The sequence below is a fragment of the Lissotriton vulgaris genome, chromosome 2_1 (genome assembly GCF_964263255.1).
Source record: "Lissotriton vulgaris chromosome 2_1, aLisVul1.2, whole genome shotgun sequence".
NCBI classification, from domain to species: Eukaryota; Metazoa; Chordata; class Amphibia; order Caudata; family Salamandridae; genus Lissotriton; species Lissotriton vulgaris.
In genome coordinates this window covers 217324601-217352349 of record NC_141687.1, presented here as the reverse complement: position 1 = coordinate 217352349, position 27749 = coordinate 217324601, and the positions used below count along the sequence as shown (strand labels likewise).

At 49.0% G+C, this 27749-nt stretch overlaps 1 long non-coding RNA gene across 1 annotated transcript in view; it reads right to left on the bottom strand.

Moving 5' to 3' along the window:
* LOC147729868 (uncharacterized) overlaps positions 1 to 27749 on the bottom strand; it is a 44462-nt gene that overhangs the window by 1659 nt on the left and 15054 nt on the right. The window contains exon 3 of the long non-coding RNA XR_015308351.1: positions 377 to 414. This is a non-coding gene — a long non-coding RNA (uncharacterized LOC147729868). The remainder of the gene's footprint in view (positions 1 to 376; positions 415 to 27749) is intronic.

The window sequence follows — 27749 nt, the reverse complement described above, 5'->3', positions numbered from 1 at the left end:
GGCTGCTTTCCAGGGTTTCTGGACTAGACTGTCAATACAAACCACTTCCAGGTTACTTGACCAGCATGTCCCACTCGAACTAAAGAGACACTCTGGAGGGAACTTATGCCCGACTGAGTTTCTCATCAAGTACGCTTTTCCTCCCTTCTCCGCCCCTGTCCCTGTCCCTGCAAAGTCCAGATATGTATATTGCATGGATACCCTTTTTTCAACATTTTTTTGCCATTTATTTTAATATACATCCATAATAATATAGTTCAGCAATTAGTGATATATCACAATACAGCACTTATTTGGCATATATAAAATTGTCCTGTACTAACTTTAGTTACAATTCGAAGAAGCCATAGAGAAGGTTATCCATAAAAGAACTTACACATAAAATCAGTCTCATACGTTCAAGTCTTATTTCACCTGTAAGTTTTAGGAAACGGTTATTTTGGTAAATGTATACAGTCACATATTATTTGTCAGTCAGTAAATATCCGACATTTAATAAAATAAAGCAATACAACTGGTGAATCATACTATGTAATTATCTAACAGCAGTGGAGCTAAGGGTTTTGAATTTGCTAATACGTTAAGCAGGCGGTGTGGGGCGTGTGCATGAGATACGTGGGGCCGGGTGGGCGCTAGACCACCAGTGGGTCATTATACACACATCTGGTCGTAGATGTCGCAATTTCCCCAAGTTTTATGTGTGACCTGGGCAGTTTGAGCATTCCCTACCTGGCCATTGTCGTGTGGTATATCATGGTCTGTTTGCAGTAGCGTTTTTATGAAGGTCAACTCAGTGTTTTTATTTAGCCGTCATATCTTTTGTAATCTTCGCCGCTTGTTTTTTTCCCCCCCTTCGCTCACCCCCTCGGTCGCTCCTGTAGAGGAGATGGCAATGTTCTAGCATCTTTGCCAGCATCAGATCCGTACGGATCCCTGGGTCAGTGCCTATTGGGCCACCATCTGTCAACCACTGCACCAGCCACTGGAGTTCAAAAGCTAAAAAGTATAGCTCTAAGTTAGGCACTACAAGTCCTCCTTCCGCGGATGGGCGTTGTAGTATAGCAGGGCTACTTGCCTCCTCCCTTTTTACCATATCTAATCTCGTAGTAGAGCATCTAGTTGTCAAAACCACGAAGCGGGAATGGTGCGACTAGCAGGGCCCCCTTCATCCTGAGGCCTCCAGTTGGGGGCAGAGAGGGTATCTAAGGGACCACCCTGTAAAATGTTGCACTGTGTCACAGGCACAATGGGGTGCCAGCGACAGAGTGCAGAGATTTTCACACACCTCCATTTTCCCCAAAGGAGCCTGTGTTGTCAGGCGGAACACAGGCTCCCATAGGAGTCAATGGAAATCCGACCGAACCTGGTCCCGATTCCGAGATGGTCCCACCAGACATCGGATTGAGGCCTTGAGGCCTTGGTGCACTCCGTGAACACACCCTGGCTTTTCATCAACTTACACCCCTCAAATTAATATCACACCTCCGGATTCATCCACTTTCAACGGAAGAGATTACAAGACACCAGCTCACTCGCTGCATGGTTCTCGAGTAAGTTCCCTGCAATTATATTTTTTTTAAAAATAAGTTCTAACCAACCTATGATGTTTTGATTCACTGGGACCAAAAAACAAAAATACAAATTATAGCGACGGATTAGGATGGTGGGCAGGCATTATCCTTCAACAGGACCTCCCAAAAGGCTGTCAGTGGTGCCAACAGGCATTTTGATGAGACTTCCACAACGGCAGACCTACAGCCCCTTAAAGTCGCTTTCTGCCTGCCTTTTCATGGCGGGTTACCCACCATGAAAATGCGGACAGTGAGGCACATTGTAATCCCTATGGCGGTGCCTGGTAAGCACCACCACCACGGTAGGGAATACAACCCCATCCGCAGCATAGGGGAGGTGTCGAATTTACTATTCCCACTCCAGTCTGCAACATTAGAGTTGTTCAGTACCAGTACAAATATTTGAACTACATTAAACCAATAACATTTTTAAATATATGATTGAAATTAAAAGAAATGACATTAAAATGTTTATTATTTACGAAAACAAAAATTCGAATCCCACGCTAGATTTTCAACATTTTAACAAACACGTTAATTTCAAATTAATAAAAACATAACAAAAATAATTTTTTTAACAAGAGCTATTTTTACATTACTTAAATAAGTACCTAGCCAATAACTCTGTAAACACCTAAAATATATCTATAAACTTTACAAATATTCAATTCAAAAATAGTTAAGCGATAAAAATGTAAATTAAACAATGAACAACAATTACATAATAATAAATAAATTATATTAAATGAACTTCCCACTCATTACCCCTAAAAACACAACCTGCATCACATAGATGACTTTACAAATTTGCTAATTTCACAATCACAAATAATCAATTAAATAATTCATAACAATTAACATCACAATTAAATTCCTTAGCAAGCTTTAGCCCCACAAAAAACACAAACCACATCAAAAATAATAAAAAAAATTAACTGACAAAATGTGCATAAATAAATCATTTAAATAACTCAAAATAATTAAAACTCTGTAAATACTTATAATAAAAATACTTCCAACCTTATACCACTACCAACACCACAACCTGCACATATGGTGCACCCCCGTTAATCCCTCCACCATGTGGAAAGCACCCCGAGATGCCGGTAACGCATTGCAGTGATTAATGGGGGGCACCATTGGTGCCCCTTCTACCCCTAGCCGTAGGCTGCGAAGGCAAGGGGGCCCTTCTAGGGGCCCCTAAACTCACTTTCTGACAGGCTTCCATGACAGAAAGCCCTGAGTGGAAATTCGGTCGGAAACCGAGCATAGTTATCCCTATGGGAGAGATGCCGTCCATAGGGATTACGGGCAGGTCGACAAATGGCCAGCAATTCCAAGCGGACAGCTCTGAGTTCCAATAAGTTGATATGCATCTTCTGCTCGTGCAACTTCCAGCGGCTGCTGACTTTAAGGTCCTGAAGGAAGGCTCCCCATCCTTCTAGGGACGCATGTGTAGTAATTATCAGTGGGGCTGGCTCTGTGAGGAATGAAAGGCCCCGCGAGATGTTCCTCTCTTGGGGCCACCATTTCACCGCTTGAACCCTGTTCGGCATTACCTTGACTATGTCTTCGAAGGATCCCTATGCTTGAAGCCATTGTATATCTAGCTGCTCTCACAACGGACGCATCCTTAACCTGCAGCAAGGTACGAGGGGAATGCAAGATGACATCGTTCCCAGCAATGACTTGTACTTGCATACTGAAAGGCACTTTCTATTTGTGAAGTCTTTGAAAAGAGATGTAATTCTCAGTTGCCTTTCTTTGGAGGGGAAATGCCTTGTGTCCAGTATCACTCCCAAGAAGGTGGTGTTTGTCGGTTGAAGGGATGATTTTTCCTAGTTTAAAGTCAGACCTAACCTGGCAAACAAATCCACGCAAGCCGCTGTTGGCGATCGGGTGGATGCTGCTGATGGTACCTTAACCAACAAGTCAGCGAGGTAAGGAAATACGTTGGGGCAGATTTATGTTAACTGGTGCATCCCTGGGGATGCGCCAGTTAACGTGCGACACAGCTCCGCCACCCATGGTGCGCCGCATTTATAATGCGGCGCACCATGGTGCAAAAACGGCACAGATGCGTGACGCATCTGTGCCAGAAATGTGGCGCATTGCTGGAGTTGCATCGCAAGCGCGACGCAGCTCCAGCAAGGCTCGGGGGTGCCCCATCTACATAATGCTGCGTCAAGACCTACGCCTGCTTCAAGCAGCCGCAGGGTTTTGACACAGCATTGCCCTGAAAGTGACTGAGTGAAATCTCATAGATTTCACTCAGCCACTTTCAGGAGGCGTTCCTACGCAGGAACGCCCCTCCCTGCGCAGGAACGCCTCCTTATGGCGCAGTGCTTTACAACGTGACGCATCTCTTAGATGCGTCACGTTGTAAATAGGGCGCATTGTTTGCGCCACAGTTGCGTCAAAAAAAGTGACGCAATTGCGGCGCAACGGCCTCATAAATCTGCCCCTTAGTGTTTGTTTCCTTAGAACAACCGCCATTGGAGCCAGGCATTTCATGAATATTCTTGGGGCTGATTTCAGGCCGAACTGCAGTACCTTGAATTGGTAATGTTCTCCGGCAACCATGAACCAAAGGTACTGCCTGTGGGACGGATGGATGGGGGATGTGAAAATACGCATCCTGTAGGTCTGTGGTTATATGATCTCCTGGGTCTAAAAGCAGAAAGATGTCCTGAAGAGAAACCATTGTGAAAGATTGCTTTTTGAGATAGGTGTTTAGGGATCGGAGGTCTTGAATAGGACGCCATTGGAGAGTGTTTTTCTTGACTACGAAAAATCATGAGTAAACCCCTTCCCCTCTGGGAGTTCGGCACCGATTCTATTGCTCCCTTTCGGAGCATTGTCCGAATCTCCCGACGCATCTGAAGTACGTGCCTGACCTCTTGATGTATCGGTGGTGTACAAGGGGGCGTTTGTGGAAGTTCTAGAGTGTGTCCGAATTGAATTATGTTGAGGACCCACTGGTCCGTAGTTATTTGCTGCCAATTTTGGAGATAATAAGCAATCTTTCAACCCAAGGGAACATGTGACGTAAGAGGGATAGGTGTAGCCGGATCCTGAAGGCGCTCATTGTCGTTGGTTGTGGTCTTTCCCCCGACTACCTGCCCTACCCTCTAGGTGTAGATTTTGTGTAGCCTCCTGACTGACGGTGCGTATACTACTTACGGTAAGGCTGTGATGATGTAGAGTAAGATGAATATCTTCCCTGCTGGTATCCTCCACTGAAAGATGATTGGCCTCTACCTTTAGAGCCTTGAAAAGGAACTTTCCTATATTGTAGTGTTCCTAATGATTTTGCTGTATCAGTATCTTTTTCGATACCTTGCAGTACCTAGTCTATGTGATTTCCGAATAAATCCTCTCCATTGAAAGGAAGGTCAGAGATTTTGGACTTCCAACCTGAACGCTGTTGCTCTCAGCCATCCTTGTCTGCACAGGACCGCCGCTCCTCCCAACGATCTGAAGGCTGTGGTTGCGATGTCTATGTCCATAGCACAATCTAGGACTTCAGCCGAAGTCCTTTCTCCCCCTTGCAGAATCTTGATCTGTCAGCCTCTGGAATGCAGGAGGCGAGAGGTCACACCACATCTGCCTATCGTACCTGCCTAGAATGGCCAGGGCATTCAAAGCTTTAACTAACAGGGCAGACAGAGGAAAACCTATTCCCCGCATTGTCCAATCTCCTACGCTCTCTGTCCGGAGGTATCGCAATAGGAGCGGACGGATTCCTGGTCTTCTGCTGAGCCGCCTGGGTTATGACGGAGTCCAGCTTGGGGTGGCCTAGAAGACAAGCTGGAGCATCCGAAGATGCCTTATATTTTTTGTCCAGTCTGGCAAGTACTTGAGTCACCATTGCCGGTGTCTCCAGGAGTTTAAGCCCTCTTTCCATAGATGATCGACAATCGGTAGGGACCGAAATGTACTACGATAATGTTCCTTGAAGTCGTAAAAGAAACATTCTGCTTTGTCTGTGGACATGGTGAGTGTGAATCTGTTTGTGGCTCTCTCCATTAAATTATGAAAACCACTGATGTACTCTCCTCATCATCCGTGGTCACTGGCTCTAGATGAGATCTTGCTGGTGGAGATCTAGGCAAAGGCTCTGGTAAAATTTATCGCCTACGCACTGGCGTACCTGGTATAGAGCGTGGTTGAGGCGTAGTCACCTGCAATTCTTTAGAGGTATGAGGAACAGGATGTCTCTTATAATCCTCCAGCATGAACTGCAAATCCTTAAGCAACGAAGATGGAACACTCACCATCTCATCATGGCGGTATTATTGCCCCTCATATTCGTACTCTGAGTCACCCTCTTGGTTCTTTATTTGCAACTGCGACGGGCTACTAGCATAGCCAAAAGGACCGCCATCCTCCTCCACTTCTTCCGACTCATCCAACAGGTGAGATGTTACCATAGGGGTCACCTTACTTGGTGATGGGTTCTTCCTGGCAAGAACCCATTTTCTGTTTTTTTTTCCTCTCATCGACAAATTCGGCATCGCAACCACCGACGTTATTATCATGGTCAACGCTACCATCGACTATGCCGTTACTGTCGTCATTGCAATTGTTACCTGTAGTCATTGTAGTCGATGCAGTCACCACAGATCTCGGCATCGACACTGCCGCCGACGGTGATAAAGTCTTAGACATACGTTTTACCTCCTATTACATAGACGCCGCCATCTTCATCGACGCTCCCGTCGACAGTGTAGATTTCTCCTATGTCCCCTCAGAAGGTGTGGAGGCCGGCTTATTGACTGAATGTTTGACTTCAGTGGGTGATTGTGGACTGTGAGCTTTTCCTCTTGTTATGTTAAGTTATATTAAATTTATACAGCGCTCAGCTACTGAAAGTGTCCCGGCGCTAACTCCAGAAAGAATTAAAAATTATCCATACTCCGATGTCAAGCTAAAACCACAGCGTTTTTAGTTTTTTTTTTAAAAAAAGCAATGGGTCATGGATACTCCTTAGAGCCATCGGTAGTAGGTTCCAAGCCAGGGCGGCTTTGCGAACAAATGAGTTGCTGCAAGGCCTCTGGCGGATGAACCAATGATTTTTCATTAGTAGCTGATCAGATGATCGCAGGTGCCGTGAGGGTTTATAAAATCGCTTCTACAAAAAGCTAGGGCCAAGACCATGCAGAGCACGGTGAGCCATGGAAAGCATTTTAAATTAAATGCGAGACTCCACCGGGAGCCAATGCAGAGTATGTAAATTAATGCGGACTCTCTGTCTATGAGGCAATCCCAGTAGAAGTCTGGCGGGCGCATTTTAGACTACTTGAAGTTTCCTGGTCAAGTAAGACAGACTGCCAGCCAGCAAGGCGTTAGTGTAATCTAGGCGAGACAGAATCATTGCTCTGACCACCGTCTCCTTAGCGCTCACTGGCAGCAAAGGGAGGAATATCAAGATTTTAAGGGTCCCCAAACAAGTCCCTGTCAACTTTTTTTTATCTGAGAAGAAAAGTTCATGTCTTCTTCGAACCAAACCCCTAGGTTTTTGGCCAGGCCCTTGCTCACAGTAGGGCATGGAAAGTCAAGGCCAGAGCCTAGCCCTGAAGTCCTCAGTTCTTGGTATGTTTCAACCCTGAAGCATGACCCATGCTCTCCTTTTCTTTGCTTGGGGGAGGTTTAGAGGGACTGCAGCCAGAAGACCCTAGACAGGACTTCCTTCCTGGCTTTAAGCTTTTGAAGACAAAATAATAGCCTTCCTTCACGAGCCCTCAAACTTTTATTTGAAAAGGTACGACATACCTTACAATCCTTTGCTTGATGATCTCGATAAAGGCAGTAGATGCAATCCTTTAAGGGTCGTCTGCATAGTGCCTTTTCTTTGAACAGGTGCCACAGGCTCTAAATAAACCTTTTTTCTCATTGTACTAGTTGGAGAAATAATAGGTAGTAATTAAATCTGAAGAAGAAAACTCAAATCCAATCTAGATTGAGTAGAAATTGAAGAGTTTGAACAGAGCTCAAAGGAGACGCCCTAGCAAAACGTGCGTTAGAAAATCTGAGGGGCAAAAGGTTCTCTCAAAAATGTGTTCTAGAGGGTGAGGAGTTTCTTATTGGTTCAGGGACAAGTTCGGTCTATTTTACATAACGAAGGTTATGGGTTGCAAAAGGGAAATGGGCCTAGGCCTCTTTTCAGTTTGCTATACTACTGGGCATTGTTTTTTTTATGTAACGGAGACTCCCGTCTCGACGACGGAGAATGATTCAGGCATGTGAAACTATGAAAGCTCCAATAGTGGAGTAAATAGAGCACTTTGGGTTTGCATTGAGCCCTGAACACTTCTCGGGGGAATCTCTGGACTCTGTGCATGGTATAAACTCCAAATTGTATACCATATACAGAGCCAGCTTCCTACAACATCCAACTATTTAAACAGGGCCACACTCTGCTCTGGATCCTTTCGAAATATGCACCATCGAAAAGCAAAAATGCTGCTGTTCAGTTTTATATTGTTATGGAAACCCTAGGTCGTTTGAACAGGTCGTATTCTTCCTCCTTAGACCTCTCTTTAGCTTCCAGCTCACTATGCAACAGTGAAAACATTCCGACATATAATTCCTGCCATTTTTGTTCTGTGGTGTGCACCCAATGGCTTTGTCACATGTATGACAACTTTTTTCAACTCCTTTCTTTCTTTGAAATCCCCTATTTTGACCGTACATTTCTACCTCTCATCACAATCTGTTCCACAGCATCAGTTCTCATGTTCTAAGCCATGTCCCCTTGTTGTTCTCATGCTTACTTACCGGTTTGTGTACAAGATGCTCCGTCCCTTTGGCCAGACACTTTGTGTACCCTTTTGTTCGGACCCGTTTTCCTCCGTGCCCAACAGTGTCCTTAACTTAACAGTACATCCGCAGACATGTAGTTTACTCCTTTCCATTCCCAGCCTCCAACCCAATTGACTACATAACCGGGGCAGACAAAGTCGCCCTTACATCCTTACCTGGCATTAAAGTCAGTGCCCGCTCCGTAGTCTGCTGCCTTGCTTCTGCTGCCTTAACAGTAGAAATCACCTGCCCGTCGACCTGGGTCAGTGGATCTGTGCCTTAAGCCTGTAAAACCCTAAGTGGACACTGATTAACAAACCCACCCACCACCACCCATGGACCCTCCGGCCCCTTTTTGCCACCTCCCCTGCTACGCCTTATCAATCACCTCACTGCCCAAGACCTAGTCCTCCTCCCAGCCATCCTCCTCATAGTCCAAGTCCATACAACCCACCAATTCATCTGCCCCTGCCCACTGAGAGAGTAGTGGTGGTACCACCAGCAGATATTGCACATTATGCACCATCTCTGGCCTACCCGCCCCAAGTCACCTCCACTGGCCATTGTACATGCAGACCTTGCAGCACCCTTTCCAGCTATTCTTGCATCTTCAGATGTAACCTCTAACCACTGCTCTTCACCTCCTACTTTCCCTCTTCAGATATCCCAATCCTCTTGGGAAGACACTACCTCACATCTCTCATAACATCGCTACACCCGGTGCCTAAAACAGGGATCACCCGTTCCACTCTTCTGGCTAGCTTTTGAATCACTATAAATGAAAGGAGGGACAAGGAAGAGATGTATTAGGTCCAGCATCAGACCTCAGAAATGACAACCTAGCACAAAAGGACGTTGCAGTTCATCATGGGGTGGGAGGGATGATAAGGATGTCAGAACGTCGGAATCCAGGAGAAGGCACTGGAATGGATCATCTCCTTCCTCGACGGAAGAACACAGAGAGTCCGTCTACCACTGTACAAGTCAGAGGCCACCGAAGTCATCTGCGGCGTCCCTCAAGGATCCTCGCTGAGCCCCACCCTCTTTAACGTCTACATGAGCCCCCTCGCGGCCATCGCACGCCAACACAACCTCAACATCATCTCCTACGCTGACGACACCCAGCTGATCCTCTCCCTGACCAACGACCCCGCCGCCGCCAGAGCCAACCTTCACGAAGGGATGACGACCAGCCGCCTGAAACTGAACTCAGACAAGACGGAAGTCCTCATCCTGGGTTCCTCGCCCTCCGCCTGGGACGACTCCTGGTGGCCCCCCGCCCTGGGCAGCGCACCCAAACCGACAGACTACGCACGCAACCTGGGCTTCATCTTGGACTCCTCCCTCTCCATGACCAGACAAGTCAACGCCGTCTCCTCGTCATGCTTCAACATCCTGCGCATGCTACGGAAGATCTTCCGGTGGATCCCCACCGAGACCAGGAAGACGGTCACCCAGGCCCTCGTCACCAGCCGACTGGACTACGGCGACGCCCTCTACGCCGGAACCACCGCCAAGCTCCAGAAGAGACTCCAGCGGATCCAGAACACCTCAGCCAGACTCATCCTCGACATCCCACGACACAGCCACATCTCCGGACATCTGAGAGACCTGCATTGGCTCCCCGTCAACAAAAGAATCACCTTCCACCTCCTCACCCACGCACACAAAGCCCTACACGATCAAGGCCCGAGCTACCTCAACAACCGCATCAACTTCTACGCTCCCAAACGACATCTCCGATCAGCCAGCCACGCCCTCGCCCCTGTCCCCCGCACCCGAAGAACAACAACAGGAGGAAGGTCCTTCTCCTACCTGGCCGCCAAGACCTGGAACTCCCTCCAGACCGACCTGCGCCTGACCCAAGACCACCTCTCCTTCAGGAAGAAGCTCAAGACCTGGCTATTCGAGCAGTAGCAGCACTCTCCCCCCCCCCCTGCGCCTTGAGACCCTCCGGGTAAGTAGTGCGCTCTATAAATGTCTGTGATTGATTGAAGTAACTGGCTGGTAGACCTAAGGGATCCTGAGGAAGATGAGGGGGTTGGAGAGTGATCGGATCTGAATGCTATCACACACCCAGAAGGATGTCATGCTTCATCATTGGTCTGCTCCTCGTCGGGCCGATGTTGCAATGCTGGACAGGTCCCTCAGTGGGGGATCCTTAGCTTGGATCTTTTGATTTTAGCCATATTGATGAATGCAAGTGAGGGGGTGTAAGTGTAGGGTGGTGTGTAGGTGACTACAAGTCTAAAATATTTGATCAATACTTGGTAGACATAGGTTTAGCCTCTCCTGAGGAGTTAGTGGAAGAAGGAAAACCATCAAAACAAGATTAGGGGGTCCCCAAAGTCTTATGGTGGGGGTGAGCAAAGGAAAGTTTTTGCTATTCCCTCTACTGGGAGCATGTGGAACATTCTAAGAACAAAAAAAAACCCTGACATCTGAGGTACCACAAAAACCTGTCCTGGAGGGTGGGCCCAGGGGCAGTCCGCAACCCAAGGGTGGGTACTAGTGTAAGAAACGGGATTTCAAAAAGACTGTTTCAATTGTAAGGCAAATGGACACCTAATTGGGGGCTTTCCTGCTCCCAAAAAGGCTTCTACTAGTACACCCCCAGTTACAACTGAAGTGGTGAGTTTACAGATGGGATTCTACCGTAATCTAAAAAGTGTGGGATTGAAGCAACTGCTCTGGCTGTCTGGCTCCGTGACCTGGACAGCCACACATCAATGGGGTTAGAGTAGAAGCACAGAGATATAGGTGCAAGTGTAACCATGGCGACAAAAAAAAACCTGGTATCCCTAGAGCAGTATTGCGCTGGACAAAATTAACTAGTCACCAATGGTGAGAACTATACTAAAGTTCATCTCATGGCTACCGTGCCCTTAAAGTGGGGAGGGGTTACTGGACAAAATTAAAAGGTGGTTGGGTCTTTTGCCATCCCATTACAGTGTCATCTAGGGAATGATCTGGAGCCCTCAGCACGGGCCGAGGTAGAGATAACAATTCCACGCAACCATGCTGGGAATACCAGATTGGGCTGGTGTAAAAACAAGGAACACAAAGCAAAGCCAAAGGCAGAAAAGAAAAGGGGTATTGGGGCCTGGAATAATACCCCAACACTGCAAGAGAAAAGGTAAGAAGTCTGGGAAGCAAACTTCAGAGCAGCCACAAGTTTAGGTCTCCTCTCCTCTGGGAGAACACTGGTCAGACCTAGAGGAAACTGAGCCCTGGGTATCTGGGCACTCCTCTGTGAAAGAGCTGTGCAACAGACAAAGATCCCGAGACCGCAAGCTGCCTCACATGAAAATGGATATTTTATAGTTCATAGAGTGCAAACCAGACCCGTGAGGGTATTCCAGAGCTTTACAGGATTACGGGTGGTAGACAAAGCGTACAGTAGAGAGGGACCGCTTGGGTAAAATAGGTGGATACATTCAAAGTCAAAAATATTTGTATAGCGTGCTACATACCCGGAGGGTCTCAAGGCGCTTGAAGAAGGGTGGGGAATTACTTGTCAAATATCCAAGTTTTAAATTGCTTTCTGAAGGTTAGGTGGTTCTGAGTGAGACGAAGGTGAGTGGGGAGTGAGTTCCAGGTTTTAGCTGCGAGGTAGGAGAAGGATCTACCCCCCATGGTGGTTTTATTGATGCGAGGTACGGTAGCAAGGGCTTGGTTGGAAGATCGTAGCTGGCGAGAGGGGGTGTAGAAGGAAAGTCGTGTGTTGAGGCATTCGGGTCCAAGTTCGTAAAGTGCTTTGTGTGCGTGGGTTAGGAGGCGGAAAGTAATCCTCTTATTGACGGGGAGCCAGTGGAGGTTTTTCAGGTGACTAGAGATGTGGTCTTTACGCAGGATGTCTAGTATGAGTCTGGCTGATGCGTTGGAGTTTTTTCTGGAGTTTTGTGGTGATACCAGCTTATAGGGTGTTTCCGTAGTCCAGGCGGCTTGTAACCAGTGCATGGGTGACTGTTTTTCTGGTTTCGGTGGGGATCCAGCGAAATGTTTTTTGAGCATGCGAAGAATGTTGAAGCATGATGATGGAACGGCGTTGACTTGTCTGTTCATAGAGAGTGAGGAGTCCAGGATGACGCCCAGGTTCCGTGCGTGGTCCGTTGGGACGGGTGCTTTTCCAAGGGCCTCTAGCCACCAAGAGTCATCCCAAGCGGAGGGGGAGGTACCGAAGATAAGGACTTCTGTTTTGTCTGAGTTTAGTTTCAGACGGCTGTGCTTCATCCACTCGGCTACTTCTTTCATTCCTTCATGTAGGTTGGTTTTGGCGGTGTTAGGTGAGTGATAGGATCAGTTGAGTGTCGTCCGCGTAGGAGATGATGTTGAGGTTGTGATGGCGTGCGATGGCCGCGAGGGTGCTCATGTATACGTTGAAGAGGGTGGGGCTGAGTGAAGATCCTTGTGGCACACCGCAGATGACTTCGGTGGCCTCTGACTTAAACGGTGGGAGGCGGACTCTCCGAGTTCTTCCGGTGAGGAACGAGGTGATCCATTCCAGTGCTTTTCCATGGATTCCGAAGTTTGAGGCGCTGTAGAAGGGTGCTGTGGCAAACTGTGTCGAAGGCTGCAGAGAGGTCGAGGAGGATGAGGGCGACTGTCTCCATTGTCCAGTAGAGTTCGAATGTCGTCTGTTGCTGCGATGAGGGCGGTCTCCGTGCTGTGTTTGGCTCGGAAGCCGGACTGTGAGGAGTCGAGGGATTTGTTGGTTTCGAGGAAGGCGGCGAGCTGGTTGTTGACAGCTTTCTCGATGACTTTGGCTGGGAATGGAAGGAGCGAGATGGGGCGGTAGTTTTTGAGTTCGGTGGGGTCAGATGTGGGTTTTTTCAGAAGGGCGCTAAGTTCGGCGTGTTTCCAGCTTTCTGGGAAGGTGGCGGAGTTGAGGGAGCAGTTGATGACGTCTCGGAGGTGTGGTGCTATGATGGAGTCTGCTTTGTTGAAGATGTGGTGAGGGCAAGGGTCTGTGGGGGATCCTGAGTGGATGGAGTTCATCAGGCGGATGGTGTCCTCGGTAGAGATTGGGTTTCAGTCATTAAGGATGTTCAAGGGGGGTGAAGGTCCTGCAGAAGGTTGGGTGGGTTGGTCTCCTGGTCGGTTGTCAAAGCTGTTGTGGATGTCTGCGATTTTGTTGTTGAAGAACGAAGCTAGGGAGTCGCAGAGGGCTTGAGAGGGGGTGATATCATTGGAGTTGGCTCAGGGGTTGGTAAATTCTTTGACGATGTTGAATAATTCCTTGCTGTTATGGGCGTTGTTGTCTAGTCGGTTTTTGAATGAGTCTTTCTTGGCAGATCGGATTAGTTGGTGGTGTATGCGGGTGGCGTTTTTGAAGGCGTCCCTGGTGCTGGTGTTTGGGTCTTTTTTCCAGGCCTTCTCGATTTCTTAAGATCATCGTTGAACCAGGAGGCAATTTTGCTGCCTAGTTTGATTTGACGTTTTTTCAGCGGTGCTAGGATGTTGGCGCTGTTGGATAGCCATTGGGTGAGGTTAATGGCTGCTTGGTCGGGGTTTGAGGAGTGGGCAGGGGGGTTTTGAAGAAGCGATGAGGAGATTTTGTCGATTGTGATTTTGTTCCAGTTTCTTCGCAGAGTAGGTTGAGGATGGTTGCGAGTTGTGGTTTTATTGTAGATAAAGTGTACGCAGCTGTGGTCCGTCCAATGTAGAGTTGTGGTGTGACTGAAGGAGACATGTTTGCTGGAGGTGAAGATAGGGTCGAGTGTGTGACCTGCGATGTGGGTGGGCGTAGTGACAAGTTGTTTGAGTCAGAGGTTGGCGAGATTGTCCAGAAGGGAGGTGGCGTTGCTGTCATTGCTCTTTTCCAGGTGAAAGTTGAGGTCTCCCAGTAGAATGTATTCCTCGGAGGGGAGGGCGTGTGGGGTGATAAAGTCAGTGATATCGTCGCTGAATTGTGCCCGGGGTCCTGGAGGTCGATAGAGGAGTGTACCTCTGATTGTGGTCTTGGGGTCGGTGTGGATCTGGAAGTGAAGGTGTTCGGCGCTAGTAAGGTTGACGTCTGAGCTGGTTGAGATGCGGATGGAGTTCTTGTGGACGATAGCGATACCTCCTCCTGTTTGGTCGGTGCGGTCCTTACGGATGATCTTGTATCCTTCCGGGATGGCAATGGTGATGTCTGGGGCTGATGAGGCGTTCATCCAGGTTTCTGTTAGGAAGGCGACGTCGGGAGAGTTGGTGTCAAGTAGATTCCAGAGGTCGATGGCGTGTCTGTGGACCGAGCGGGTGTTGAGCAGGATGCATTTTAGGTGGTTGGAGTCAGATGTCTGTTTTGTGTTCGTGGATGAGGATTTGTTCTTGGTGCAGTCGAACTTGCAGGAGAAGGGTCCATGGGTGTGTCCAGGAGCGGCTTGGGCGCAGTTGGGGAGTCGGCCGGGGTTAAGGGCTAGGAGGGTGGTGGCATTGTAAGTAATGCGGGAGGGGTGGAAGGGACGGGGGCCAGGGGGGTCTGGCGCTGGGCGCGGTCCAGGCGTAGAGGGGCTTACCTTTGGCGCACCTTCGGCGCGAATGGGGCGCGACCACTGCGCGTGGACGCTGCACGCAAAAGCATCTGTCATAAATGGTTGGCGGGGGAGGGGCGGGGGAGGGGCGAGGGAGGGTCAGCAGGTAGGCGGGCGGGCTGTGGGGGCTGGTCTGAACAACAACAACAGGCGTAAGATGGCGGCAGCTGTGTAAATAAACGCAACTTGCGTTATGCTGAGGCTCAGGTGATTGACAAAGCTTGCTGCTGAAACGTCCTCTATAAATTAATGTTAAAGAAGAATCGCCGACAGTACAATGCCCCCAAGCGTTCCCAATTCTATTAGTAGCTCTATGAGCGCCGAGTCAGCATTCCCCAGAAGCTATTTAAATAGTCCCAATTAAGAGTGCAGCACTCGCGCTGCAGCGCTATGCAGGCAATCATTATAAACGAAAAAGGAAAAAAAAAGAAAAAAACACACAGTCTAAGGCCACGGGTACTTCTGGGATAAAAATTAAAACAAATAGATACATTATAAAAGAAGGAACGCCGTCTCAACTCTTGGGTGGGATGCCTAGGAGTGCAGGAATTGGTATCATCCGTAGGAACAGCGGATAATGCAGAGCTGAAGGGTGGAACAGGTTACTGAGGTAATAGAAATGTTATCGTTAGATGATGTATTTGACCATTAAGAAGGATTTGGTCTCCTTTTTAAAGTGCGCCAAGGACGGAAGTCTTCCGATGGCGGGTGGGAGACAGTTCCAAATTCTTTGAGCGGGCTCAGAGAAGCCCGGATTGTAGGTTTTTTCTTCCGGAAGCGTGCTAGTTGCAACAGGTCTTTGGCAGATCGGGAGTTTCTGGCTTCTACGGGTATCACAAGTTTTCGGGTGAGAAATGCAGGGGAATTGGAGTAAAGAGATTTGTGAGTAATGCAGGCCAGTTTAAGTTGGACTCTGGCCTCTAGGAGAAGCCAGTTCAGAACTTTGAGGTGGAGAGAGATGTGGTTGAATTTCTTTGAGCCAGTTAGGAGTCTAGCGGCGGCGTTGAGGCAGTCTTTCAAAGGGGACAGAGTTCTTGGGTAGCCTTGTGAGAGTAGAGCATCCATATTCAAGTCTGGAAATGACTAGTGCCTAGATTGCAGTTTGAAAGTAGAAACATCGAGGAAGGGTTTTAGGTTTCTGAGGTAACTCAGGTGGAATCTGGCAGTTTTGGCTAAAGAGTTCATATGGCCACACATGTTCAGGGTGCCGTCCAGGGTTATTCCAAGGGATTTCACAGAGTCAACAATGGTAGAAGGGCAGTTTAGTGCTGTGTTGGTCTGGATTCATTCCTGGATATCTGAATTGGTTGTGGGTGGGGAGATAAGAATAAATTCAGTTTTATTTGCATTTAAGCTGGTTGGCGGTGAGCCAATGGACTGTCGGCTTCAGGGCCTCATTCTGGGAGAAAGTGTCCCCAGGGGAAGAGATTTTGATGTAGATCTGTGTATCGTCGGGGTACATAAGGTAGGAGATATTGGCAGCACCTCAGTGAGTGGTTCAAGGTAAAGGTTGACGAGGGTAGGGTAGAGGGTTGATCCTTGGGGGACTCTAACCGGAGAGGGAGCGAATAGATTACCGTTGATGAGGACTCGGAGCGATTTTGGAGGAAGGATCTAAACCATTCAAGACTGTGCCATCCAAACCCATCCTGAGTTTGAGGCGTTCAAGGAGAAATTCGTGGTTAACCGTATCAAAGGCAGAAGATCGGTCTAGGAGGATTAGCAAACCGGTTTTGGCTTGGGGGGAGTCATCCACAATGTGGGAAGGATGGTTTCCATGCTGTGTCCAGGTCTGAACCCGGATTAGAAGTAATCTAGAAGGTGGGAGTGGTTGATGTGCAGGCTCAGCTGCTGTTGCACACATTTTTCCAGAACTTTGGCTAGGAGTGGGATGTTGTATTTGGGTCTACAGTGGTCAGCGGAAGCAGGATCCAACATAGTTTTTTTTTTAGCATGGGGACAACTTGGCCAGCCTTGAGAGAATCAGGAATGGAGCCCTGTAGGAGGGAGGCGTTGATTTTTGAGGTGCAGGAAGGGATAATAGCCTGAGAGGCGGCAGCTAGGCAGTTAGAAGGGGGAGGATCATTGAAGTGATTGTTCAGGTTTAAAGAGGCAAGATTTCGAGATGAGTGTTAGTCATCAAATAATCAATACAATTGTAAAGCGCACTAATTACCCATGAGGGTCTCAAGGCGCTGAAGATGGGGGGGGGGGGGGGGGGGGGGGGTAAGGATGCTGCTACTACTGTGGAAAAAGGTAGGGCCGATGACCTTTTTCAGAGTTGCCCGGCGTTAACCGCCTCTATACCCACTCAAGTTACCAAACAAAGAGGCAGGCGCTGGAGACTGGAAGGCAGGAAACAGAAGTTTTTATTCCGACGGAGCAGAACACATCAAATCAGACAACAGGGTATCTTCTCGAGGTGCTCTAACCGCATCTGAGGCCTGGCCTCTTATACACAAGTTTATTGCTTTATTGCGTAAAACACATCTCTGTCAACACTTTGATGTACGGAAAGACATCCTCGGAATCCCCACTTCAGGCCCGTTCCCACACACATTTACAGTTGAAGTCCCCACCCCGGTCATAACAGGTGATGATTATCGCGCAGCTGGACATTCCGCCGATTCACGGAATGTATGAGGTTGATCGGATCTCATGGGGTGGGGGCTTTGATCAACTCGTGGGTCCTTTGATGGGGGAGGCTTCCTACTGTATGGGGGGGGGGGGGGGGGGGGGGCAATAAACAGTATCCGCAGAGCCAGGTGGCGGCTTGGGAACGAATGAGACAAACTGGCACAGAGGAAAGGTGGGTTTTATCAAAGGACCCGGGATCATGAAAGGAATGAAGGGAGGTGTCGCGCTGGGAACAGGAAGGGGTTCCGAGGCAGAGCTGTGCTGAAGAGGGGTTTATGACCAGAGGCATTGTGAGAGCGGGGGCTGTCTGCGTGCGGGGGATGCTTGCGAGGTCAGGAGAGAGAGAGAGAGAGAGACGCGCTAGCTATCGGCGATGGGCAGAGAGGCCATGGTACTCAAAATGGCTGCCGCTTACGCGCACGAATGGGCTCGAAAAGGGGGCAAGATGGCGCCGATAATGTTGACACTGCAGTCTAGGTTTTAACACTACTCAAAAAGCCAGGTCTTGAGGAGTTTTCCAAAGGTTAGGAGGTCCTGGGTCTCTCAGGTGGGGTATGATGTGGCTGCAGCGAGGGATGTCTAGGATCAGGTGTGCGGAGGAGTTTTGAATGCGTTGGGAGTCCTTTCAGGAGTTTGGCCGAGGCTCCTGCGTAGAGGGCGTTTCCGTAGTCCAACCTGCTGCTGACGAGGGCCTGTGTGACCGTTCTTCTAGTTTCTGTGGGGATCCACCTGTAGATCTTGTGGAGCATGCAGAGGGTGTTGAAGCAAGAGGATGAGACGGCGTTGACCTGTTTTGTCATGGAGAAACTAGAGTATGAACTATAGGTTGAGTGCATGGTCGGTGGGTGTTGGAGCTGTTCCCAGTGCGGTCGGCCACCAGGAGTCGTCCCAGGCCTAGGGGGTGGAGAGGAGGATTTCTGTCTTGTCCGAGTTTAGCTTCAGTCTGCTGTTCTTCATTCACTTGGCAACGGCTTTCATTCCTTCGTAGAGGTTGATTTTGGCAGTGAGGGGGTCCTTGGTGAGGGAGAGGATCAGCACGGTGTCGTCGGCATTGGAGATGATGCTGAGGTAGTGCAGTCTGGTGATGTGGGCAAGCGGCGCCATGTAGATGTTGAACAATGTTGGGCTGAGGGATGAGCCCTGGGGTACGCCACAGATCTCGGTTCTGCCGGAAAGGAAAGAGGTAGTCCAGTCCAGAGCCTTGTCTTGGATTCCAGCGTCACGGAGGCGTGCGTAGGGTGCGGTGGCAGACTGTCGAAGGCGGCTGACAGGTCCAGGAGGATGAGGGCCGCGGTTTCTCCGTAATCCAGCAGGGCTCTGATGTCATTGGTGGCTGCGATGAGGGCAGTTTCGGTGCAGTGGTTGCTGCGGAACGCGGACTGGGACGGGTCCAGGGTGCTGTTCTCCTCGGGGTAGCGGGTCAGTTGTCTGTTGACCGTCTTAATTGATGTCCTTTGCTGGGAGCAGGGCGATGGGGCGGAAGCTCTCGGGGTCAGCCTTTGATTTTTGAGTAAGTCATTGATCTCGGCGTGCTTCCACCTCTCCGGGAAGGTTGCTGTCTCGAAGGAGATGTTGATGGCCTTCCGGAGATGGGTTTGTGATGGTGGTGCTGGCTTTGTGGAAGATGTGGTGTGGGCATGGGTCTGACGGAGATCCGGAGGGGATGGTGTTCATGATTTTGATGGTGTCATTGTAGTTTATGTTGGTCCAGGAGCGCAGGGGGTCGGTGCGGATGGTGGACGTGCAGACAGAGGTCTCAGTGGTTGTCTTGGCGGTCAGACCGTGAAGCGGTCGTGGATGTCTGCGATCTTGCGATGGAAGGTGGCAAGGGAGTTGCACAGGTTTATTTTAATTTTTTTAAGTTTTCTATAACGCTGGACAAACCCGATGGCATTGGAACGCTTCACAACAAGATGTGTAGGTCAATATAGCGAATACAATACACAGAACGTTAAGCGAACAACAAGTCCAACACGTATAAGTCATATAAAGAATCGAAAGCGCACAAAGTGAGCGTACAGCAGGACCACAAATAGAATACGCATACCAGTAAGAGATTCAACTGGCCCGGAGGCAGTGCGGATAAAGTCATATCCGTAGCGAGGCCGACCCCAGGAAAAGGGGAGGGAGAGGTCAGTTGCAGGAACGTGCGATCTGGAGGCAACAAAAGTTCGGATTAGAGGGTTATGTAATTGGATTCGGGAAGGCATGTTTGAGGTAGAGGTCTTTTAGTTGGGATTTAAACTTTAGAAAGGAGGAAACAGTTCTGATGTCGACCAGGATGGCGCTTCAGATTTTCGGAGCATTCCCAGCAAAGGAGCGGTTTGCAGTTTTCTGTTTCCGAATTCTTAGGTGGATGAGCAGGAGGAAGTTTAAGCTTCTGAGTGTTCTTGCTTGACTGGCTTTCTTTAGTTTCGAGGCAAGGTATTCTGGTTTCCCTGTGTGCAAGGCTTTGTGAGTCAGGCAGGCTGTTCTAAAGCTGGCACGCATTTCCACTGGGAGCCATTTTAGATATCTGAGTGCAGGAGAAATGTGGTCAAATTTTCTCACTCCCAAAACCATTCTGGCCGATGCATTGAAGGTGGTTTTTAGAGGAGCTAGGTGGAAGAGGGGGGTACCAGAGAGGGGTGCGTCCCCGTAGTCCAGTCTGGATAACTCAAGAGATTGGGTAGCTTGTTTGAGATCCGCAGGTGGAATGTAGGGTTGGACTTCTGTGGTAAATAAAATTACCGGACTATTTTTCTATACATTAAATGACAATAAGGATTGCTCAATCAAATGAGAGGCAGAGTCCGTGGTATCTGAGTCATACGGGCTTTAATGAAATGCCTCGAGGCATGGGACATCGAGTTCCATCACTACTAAGGTTCAGGAAGGGACATTCCACATTTTATTAACATCACACAATATATATAGTAAAAGCATATACTTGAGTCGAATACAGTAGGCGTAACAGGTGAAAAGAGAGATAAGAACACATGTGCGTAACAGGAAGCGTGTAAGAAGGCGTACACGTGGGCGTGCACTGGGCATGTCAGAGAAACGTCACAAGTAACGTCACAAGTGGGTGGATGCTTAGAGAAAGTTTGCAGGATCAGCAGAAACCTTTGGCCGAGATGCGCGCGCAACTGAGCATGACACGCAACTGGGGAGAGCTGGGGGCTTTGACTTTTGCACTAGTAGAGGAGACTAATGTCTGGGATGTCAGAACGACCTGCACCTATAGCATATCTGGTATCTTATGTTTAGAGGATGTAGTGTCTGAAGTAAAAGGTCTCTCGGGCAGAGGCCGTTCATCACTGAATGCTAGTGCGTGCATATGTATCTTCATGTAAAGTGCGGGGGCCATGGGCCTACCATGGTAACAAGTGCAGTAAATTACTTGCATGGAGACAGGAAGGCAGGGCCCTTTGCTCTGCAGCCGGGAATATGTTTACCTATTTCACTAGACTGGAATGTGTTTGAGGAGGCTGAGCAGATAACTGTAGGTAAAATATCATCTTGGCAGGCAGGCCGAGCCGGGCACCGCTCGTCTGGGCAGGATGTAAGGTAGAGGTCAGGGATGCATACCTAAACTGTAGCTTTCAGAGACAGAAAAGAACTCGGAGCCTCGATTAAGAGCCTGGCTCGTCTGGGCCAGAAAACATGGAGAAAACGTGTGCTTCATTCAAAAGTGTACCATGTAAAGACGTTGGCACCATAAGCCTAGAAGCCTAATTAACGTGATTTTCTTGGGGAACTATATAACTGACATGTTAATGTTGGACGCAAATGCATATGCGTCTTTCTAGCAGGCACGGAAAAGGAATTACATGACATACATGGGACACGTGTGTTTGGATGGGGTGCGAGTGGGAGACACATTAGCTACCTAAAAATTTCTATTACCTCACTTTGTTGAGTAGTTTCAGATTGAAGAAGGAGCTCTTGGCAGTTTTTAATGTGGTTCGCCATGGATAATTTGTGGTCTAGGATGATTCCTAGTGATTTTACAGAATTAGTCAGAGTGGGCATCACGTTGAGAGTGTCAATAGATTTTAGCCACTCGAAAACTTGCGGGTTTTCTTCCTTGTTTGAGATCAGTAGGATTTCTGTTTTATCTTGATTGAGTTTCAGGTGGTTTGAGGATAGCCATTCTTGGACTTCTTTGAGAGTATTATTGAGCCTTAGGATTTCATTGATGGAGGAGGATTCCAGGTAAATCTGGGTGTCATCTGCATACAAGTGGAAGGGGATGTTGGCTTTATTCAGAATGAAAGCGAGGGGTAACGAATAGTTTACCTGTCGGTGTAGTTTTGCAGCTTGAAGATCTTTCTGGATTCACTATGCTGTGCATATTCTGCAATCTGGTGGTTGGGTCCGGAATCGTAGTCTTTTTTTCCCCGTAGCCCAGGTGGGCGTCGGCATCCCATCATTTGGTGTACCTTCGGTGACGTCGGCGTGCTTCCGGCGGAAGCTCCCACCCTTGGGCGCCATCTTCGGATTCTTTTTTCTTTTCGGTGCTTGTAGTGAATCCATGGCTATGTTTGTTAATCCTTTTTTCAACGTAATTCTTTTCACGTATCTTGTAAGCTTCAACTTGCTTTCCTTTCCATGTGTTTCCACCTTCTTCTCCAGCCTCATCTTTCTGGCGTAGACGGGTGGGTTCGCTAGTGAATCCAGAAAAATCTTCAAGCTGCAAAACTACACCGACAGGTAAGAAACTATTCGTTTTGCAGCGTGAATCTTTTTGGATTAATTCTGCTGTGCATAGATTTTGTAGCGGTTTTGTTACTTTTGTGGCAGCTGGGTGGAAGATGAGCGTTGGTTGTTGAATATATGTTGAAGCACTCTTTGTCCTACTTGTGCTTCCTTGTTCATCTGTACATCCACGCAATAGTGCTTAGTGAATGTGTGCACTGAAGCCCATGTTGCCGCCAGGCATATGTCATGAATTGGTGTGTTGGCCAGAAAGGCAATTGTTGCTCCTTTCTTCCTGGTCGAGTGGGCCCGTGCCCCTCCTATTAGCTCCTGCCCGCTTGCTTGTGGCAGAATTGTATCGTTTGTGCGATCCATCGAGCTATAGTGTTCTTAGTCACTCGTCTACCCATGTAACTGTTTGCGAAGGATACGAAGAACTGTTTTGTCTTCCTGTGTTCCTTCGTCCTGTCAATGTAGTGCATCACTGCCCTTCTTGCCTCTAGAGTGTGGAGCACACTCTCAGCACTTTTCGTGGGGTTCTGGAAGAAGCTAGGAATCTGAATACGCCGATTCATGTGGAACCTTGACACCACCTTTGGCATGAAGTGCTGGTCTGTTCTCATAACGACCCTGTCACTGTGTATCTGGATGAACGGTTCCTGCAGTGTTCGTGCCTGTAGTTTGCTCACCCTACGTAGCGAGGTGATTGCTACCAGAAAGGCCGCTTTCATTGTCAGCATTTGCAGTGATGCCTTGTGGATGGGTTCCAAAGGTGCTTTCATGAGCTCAGTCAGTACCACATTCAGGTTCCAAGCCGGCATCCTTTTTGGTGGCGCTATTCTCTTAGCCCCTACCAGGAATCTTTTTACTACTTGAGATGTAAATAAGCGAGGATGAGCTTAGCTTGGCTCTTATTAGGTGCGTGAGGTATCTTAGCACCGTTGATTCATTGGTTAGCTTTCTCTGGAGTTTTTTCTTGCAGCACCGTTGAGTGAATCTTTTCCATTTTTCCCCATAGCACTTGCGTGTGCTGGGCCTCCTTGCCTCTCGCAGCACCCGTAGGGTGCTCTCTGGTAGTTTCAGATGTGCAAACTCCAAGTCCTCATGAGCCAAGCAGATAGGCTGAGGCCCTTCGGCTCTGGGTGTAGAACTTCTCCCTTTTCCATGGAGAGTAGGTCTTTTCTTTTTGGGAACTTGTGGGGTGAAACCTGTGCCAGGTCTGCCTGGCTCATTGTGGTGCCACCAGGATGTGTGTTATGTTGTTCGTCATGCATTTTTTGAGAACCCTGGGACCAATGGTATCGGGGGAAAAGCTTAGGCAAATATTTTTGACCAGCTTATCCATAGGGCATTCCCTTGGGAAAGTGCCTCTGGTTGTCTGGATGCAAAGTACTGGAATTTTGCATTCTGGCCTGTTGCAAACAGGTCTATTGTCGGAGTGCCCCACCTCCTGAATAGTCTCTCTGTTTCCTGTATGTGGAGTTGCCACTCATCGGATGCTGAAGTTTACCTGCTGAGCTAATCTGCTTCTACATTGTCCTTCCCTGGCAGGTGTATGGCTAGCAGGTCTATTTTGAGTGGTATTGCCCATCTCCAGATCTCCTGTGCCAAGCTTGACAGAGGGAATGATTGTGTTCCCCCTGCTAGTTGATGTAAAACATTGTTGTGGTGTTGTCCGTCTGTATCAGCGCCTTCTGGTTGTACAGTTGTTTCTGAAAGGCCTTGAGGGCAAGCACTGTTTTCAGCTCCAGGAAATTGATGTGTTTGACCACATCCCCTCGGCTCCATAGACCCCTCACTCTGAGCTTGTTCATGTGTGCGACCCATCCCTTCTGGGATGAGTCTGTGGTGATGGTCACTGTTGGGTCCGGTGGCGTTAGAGGCTTTCCTATTGTTATCCTTTCTTTGGTCCACCACTTTATTTCTTCCAGCACTTTGTGCATTACAACCACTAGATCCTCCCAACTGCCTGTAGCTTGTGACCATTGCTGTTGCAGCCACTCTTGGAGTTGTCTCATCTGCAGTCGTACATTGGGGACCAGGTGTATGCATGACTGCCATCATTGCCAAGATCTTGCTCACTGTCCTCGCTGTCAGAGTTCACCCCTTCCGGTAGTGACGTTTCTCCCTCAGTAGGCTGAGTGTCTCTTCTCGCTGGTTAACATCCTGCATTGGACGGTGTTGATTTGAGCTCCCAGGAAGATCTTCACTTGCTCCGGTTCCATCAAGCATTTTCCCCAGTGTATGGAGAATCCCAGGCTTGCTAGCGTTCTTGTGACCTGTTCTGCATGATTTTTGCATGTCTTGTAAGAGCTTGCCTTTACGAGCCAGTCGTTGAGGTAGGGGTACACGTGTATCCCCTCTCTTCGCAGATGTGCGGCCACTGCTGCGAGGCATTTGGTGAATACCCTTGGTGCTGACTTTAGACCGAATGCCAGGGTTCTGAATTGGTAGTGATCCTAATTTACTGTGAATCTTAGCATGTGCTTGTGCTTCCTGTTCATGGGGAAGTGCAGGTACGCATCTTTGAGGTCTATGGTGGACAAGAAGTCCCCAACCTTTACCTGTGGGATGACCTCTTGTAGGGACGTCATCTTGAATTTTTGAGTCTTTACATATTTGTTTAGAAACCGTAGATCCAGGATGGGTCTTAGGCTTTCGTCCACTTTTGGCACCAGGAAGTAGTTTGAGTACACTCCCCTTTTCCGTTATTTGAATGGGACCGGTTCGAAGGCCTCTTTGAGGAGGAGTTCTTGAGCTTCCTCTTTGAGCAAATGCAGCTCCCTTCCTGAGTGCTCTCTTTTCTTTGGATATCTGTTTGGTGGTCTCTTTTCCAACTCTATGCCATATCCGAACTGTATGATGTTGAGTATACACTTGTCTGTGGTTATTTTCCTCCACTCGGAGGAACAATCTCAGCCTGCCTCGTACTGGTGTTACATGTTCTTTTGTGTCTTGTCCGTGCTCTTCCCTCGGAGGGGTTGAGTGGGTGGCCACCTTTTCCTGTGTGAAGTCACTTAGAGGGGGGTTGTTCACCTGCTCTGCTTCTCTGGCCCCGCCCGTTTCCTCTCCCGCGAAAGAACTGGCCCCTGTTCTGGTAGTTCCAATTTTGCTTCTGCTGGCCCTGGTGGCCTTGGCTGTCACTTTGTTGACCCTGGTGGAAGGCCTGGTGTGGTTGTCCTTGCTGGTTTTCACCCCTTCCGTTCGGCCTCCGCGTAGGAGTGCCTCTTCTCATCCCCCTGAGTTGCAGGGCCCCCATGGACCTTGCCGTCTCATTGTCTTTCTTCAGTTGTGTGAGTTTCTCATCAACTGGGGCTCAGAACAGTGTTTCTCCATTGAAAGGGGTGTTCAGGATGTTGTTTTGAACCTCCGTCTTGAAGCCTGAGATCCTGAGCCAGGCTTGCCTTCTCTCTGTGATTCCTATAGCCATCAGCCTGCTGGATGTTTCTGCCCCGTCCAAGGCGGTCTTCAGGCACGAGTTTGCGATGCTTTTCCCCTCTTCCACGAGGTGAGCGGCTCTCTGCTGGTGTTCCTCTAGGATGTGTTTGAGCAATTGGTTCATCTCGTCCCAATGATGGTACTGGTGCCTGTTGAGAAGGGCGTTGGAGTTTGCCATCCACCAGTGCATTGCTGCATTTCTCTCAATTTTTCTGCCTGTTAGGTCCATTCACCTGCTTCCCTTGTCATATGGTGGCCCTTCTTCTGGCCGTTGCGGCTATAATTGAGTCTGCTGAAACTGACCCCTGGATGTAAGGGTGGTCCTGGGAGGAGAACTTGTACTTCTCCGTCCTTGGCGTGACTGACCTGCAGGTAGCTGGTTCTCTGAACGCCTCTTTGCCCTGTGCCATAATACTCTTGAGCATGGGCTGGAAGTGGCTTTTTGTCTGTGCGGGGGGAGCAGGAAATCTGCCTTAGCCTTCTCCTCCTCCAATTTGGCTTCATAAGCTGCTGCAGCCTTCTTGACGACCTCATAGTAGGCCCCAATGTCATCTGGCGGCGAAGGCCTCGAGGGGTATGTCTCCACAGCCTCCTCCGGGTTTTTGGCCTCGATGTCCTGCCAATCCTGGTCCTAAGCCGTCAAGGATCCAGAGTCGTAGCTCTAACGCGGGTCCCCATAATCACCCTCTGTGTAATAGAGGTCCTCCTCTTCTCCCTGCACCGAGGGCTCCGGAGTTTTCGGTAGCTCTTCTGCGTCGAATTCCTCGTGTTCTTCTATCTTTTCGAGGACCGTCGTGGGCTTAGAGGGGAACCTGAAGCTTTTAATGTTGTCTTCGAAATCCTTCTTCCTCTGGATGATGTTGTCAATCTCGGCCTTGAGCCTTCTTTTCTTTCTCTCCATCTGTGCGGCCTGCTCTGCGTCGAGTGTTTCGGTAGCCCTCTTAGACGGCCCGTCGGAGCGGCTCTCGGCTCCTTTGAAGTCGAGGTTCCTTTTTCGGGAGCTTGCTCCGACAGCCCTTGTTTTTCGCTGGTCTTTGCCGCCTGGGAGTCCTTCTCGAAGGATTCGCTGGGCTGTTTTTCGGGGACCGCAGCTTCGGTCGAAGATTTCTACCCCGGTGCTCCCTGCGAGGCTCTAGACTCTGATTTGAGAGTCAGCCTCAGGTTTTCGAGGCCCTGTCGAGGGTTTCGGAGTCGTAGACTCTCCTACCTTGTCTGACGATTTCTTATCGGTCTCTGTGACCGTGGAGACATCTGGACCTTCGGCGATTTTGTCCTAGTCGTCGGTGGAGAGGCCCAGTTCATACAGCGATGGGGCCTTGCCCTGCATCGTGTGGTGAGCGGTTTTTCACGAATCCTCAGCGTCTTCGGCGTGAAGACTGAGCAGGTGTTGCAGTCCTTGCTCCCGTGGTCGATAGGCAGACAGAGGTTGCAGACCGGGTGCTGGTCTCTCTGCACGTACTTGTGATGGCAATTACAGCAGATTTTAAATGGTGTGTTGTCCATTACTGCGCTCAGGGGGTCCCCTGTGTGTGCATTCTCCGTCGTCCCGGCTCGGGTGATCTCCTTCACCTGGTCTTCGAGTTTTTTCCTGAAGAAATTCACTTATTTTTCTCCTACAAAACTTCTGGAGCTTCACGCGACGATCCAGACCCAACGGCGGAAAAAAGAATCTGAAGATGGGGCCCAAGGGTGGGAGCTTCCGCCGGAAGCATTCCGACGTCACCGAAGGTACACCAAATGGTGGGACGTCGACGACCACCTGGGCTGCGAAAAAAGACAAAAAGAAAAAGACTACGATTCCGGACCCAAACACCAGATTGGGGAATATGCATAGCATAGTGAATCCAGAAAGATTCACGCTGCAAAACATGTAGATATTAAACAGTTGCAGAGAGAACAGAGCTTTGGGGGACGCCTCTGTTCACGGGGAGAAGGTCGGAGGTGTATGACTTGATTTTGACTCTCTGGGAACGATTCTGGAAGAAGGATGAGAACCATTGTAGAACCTGGTCTTCGCCCCAACTCTCTCCTTGAGGGCCTTGATGAGAAGATTATGATCCATTGTGTCGAATGCGGCTGACAGACCGAGGAGGATGAGTAGACA